The 2,446-nt window shown below is 40.1% G+C and overlaps 1 long non-coding RNA gene across 1 annotated transcript; it reads right to left on the bottom strand.

Moving 5' to 3' along the window:
• Positions 1-332: 332 nt before the first annotated feature.
• On the bottom strand, positions 333-1,045 carry LOC306937584. Its single transcript, XR_013791619.1, has 2 exons — positions 906-1,045; positions 333-560 (listed from the first exon to the last, which is right to left on the bottom strand). It is a non-coding gene; the product is annotated as an uncharacterized lncRNA (long non-coding RNA).
• Positions 1,046-2,446: the final 1,401 nt, after the last annotated feature.

Here is a 2,446-nt window from a genome sequence, read left to right as displayed (position 1 = left end):
CAAATGTATTTCAAAAAGACATTTCAAAAAGTATTTATTTAAAGACCTTTTTTAAGCGTCGTACAAAGCCAACTCGACAAATCCTGACAACAGTGGGTTTTTTCTACTTTCTAATTCTTTGTTTGGCCCAAAACATTGTGTTTATTGTCATGATTTGTAGAAGAGTTGGCTTTGTCCGCGGCGTAAACGTCTTTAAATAAATACTTTCTGAAAAGTCTGAGGAAAATGAACAGGGATTTATTTTCCTGGGCCCTGGTAGGGGGCGGGACTGCGACGCTCTATAGGGCCCATGCGGCAAAATATCGATCAAATAAAAGCATCTCACAGCAATGGACATTAATCTGAAACAATCTTTAATCGTAACAATTGTGCACTTTTCCCCACCTTTGCAGATTGTATCATACAGCATCTGTGTTAACTTGGACTGACATTTATATATATATAAAATACAATAAAAGGTATATTCAATCGAGATCCATGTATTTATTACGATGCTTTCCTATAATCCACCCTTTATAGTTTTACCTCTTACATTGCACAATTTTTTTTAATAGTCATTTCTCTATACCCGGGTGCAGTGGCGTGCAGATAGACACTAGGGGGTGCTAGAGCACCCCCTGCCCTTTTGGCAATGTGCCCTTTTGAAAAAAAAAGAAAAAAACTTTTTTTTTCCTGCTTTTTTTTTGATTTTTCAAAAATAGCAGACCTACAAGTTCATAGCGCGCCACTCGGTGGCGCGCTATGAGCTTGTAGATCTGCTATTTTTCAATAGCTAAAGCATAACATAATGCTAACACCAAAAGGGGTTCCCGCCCAAAATGGATTAAGGCAACCGGCCGGTTCCACGCGCTGCACAAGGTGCCCTTTTTTAACTTGAGCACCTGCCCCTCTAAATGTCTGTGCACGCCACTGCCCGGGTGTTTAGAAAAACCACAAAAACAACCATAGAACAATGGCATCATCATCATCATCCGTGCCCTTTGGAGGAGAAAGTCCCACAATGTCTTTCACATCCCGTCTAATTTAGCTCTTCACTAAATCCCACCCCAAAAAGCAATTGTCCAATCCAAAAATAGTTTAGCAACAGTTGCTGTGCAGGTCAAGCTTTCTTCGCTGCTAACGTGCCCATTGGACAAGGATGGGTTGGGGAGGGACTTGGTGAAGGGCTAACTCCGTCTTACGACATGCACCAGAAACTGATTTACAAGCTCACGAGTCTAGGGCCTCATTCACACTTACCAAACACCAATCAAGCAGATGTTTGGTTGTTTTTTTTGGGGCCACCACAATGCTTTACCCAATGGGAGTCACATGGTTTGATCAAACATTTGTGTTCGATTGCTGGTGGTGTTCTGCCCCTCCCCCCCCTCATCAAACACAAATGTTTGGTCAAACCATGCGACAACCATTGGAAAAGCATTGTGGTGGCCCAAAAAAACGACCAAACATTTGCTTGATTGGTGTTTGATACGTGTGAATGAGGCCTAGGGGGGGTTGTCACAATAATTACATAATCGTCTAAATCGCAATTATCTGAGGTATAATCGCAATTATGGTCATAATCATGTCAATGTTGAAAAGTTTTCACACATAAAAAACAGAAACACAACACGTCCGCGTTGTAAGCTTGTAGATCAGCTATTACCGCCATTATTATTTGAAAGTATGAAATGTATAATAAATGCCGGTAATTACTTGGTATATTTCAGTTATTTGTCATATCTGCCCTGTGCACTTTTTTTTAATTTATTACGAAGTCTAAAAAGGCAAACAGATTATTGTAATTTCTATGCATAATGTTCAAATTTCCAAAAGAAAAACACAATGACTGTTAATCTCAATAATTTGTGTGACAAATCGCCAACTTTTTCTTTTCCGGCACGGTTAGGACGAAGTGTAAATCAGGCCAGGCACGCTGACCACTGAGGTAGGCTGAACACACGCACCGCACCCCATAGACCACTAGGGGGTGCTGCTGTGTTCAGTGTGTTGTCCCTCGTTCTTTGCACTATTCCCCTTTACAAGGATAATAAAAATAAAACGATAAAAATAAAACATGCTTCCACACATTACAATCCTCAAGACCAAACAAACTCTTAACCAAAAAAAAAAAAATCACTCAGAAGTGACAAAAAGTGCTTTACAACATTTACATTTTTAAGGCAGCAGGTTTTCCATAAAGCGTCAAATGGTGGTTATTTATTTTTGGTGCGTTTTTTTTTTCAGTGGGTGGGGACGGGGGACGGGCATTAGGTAGTCAAAATGTTTTGTGAAACTCCAGTTGTGTGTCCATTTGGTGCTGTGATCAGGAGTTTGACCTTTGAACCTTCATCTGTGTCACATTCGACTATACAAAAGCCAAGAAATATGAATGACATGTTCATTCACTACAGTATCGTCACTGGAAACTGTATCACATCAAGATCAAACGCACAACAACAACAAC

The sequence above is a fragment of the Electrona antarctica genome, assembly GCF_951216825.1.
Source record: "Electrona antarctica genome assembly, chromosome: 14".
NCBI lineage: Eukaryota > Metazoa > Chordata > Actinopteri > Myctophiformes > Myctophidae > Electrona > Electrona antarctica.
The sequence above is the reverse complement of the archived record's forward strand: the minus strand, read 5'-3'. Positions and strand labels throughout refer to the sequence as shown.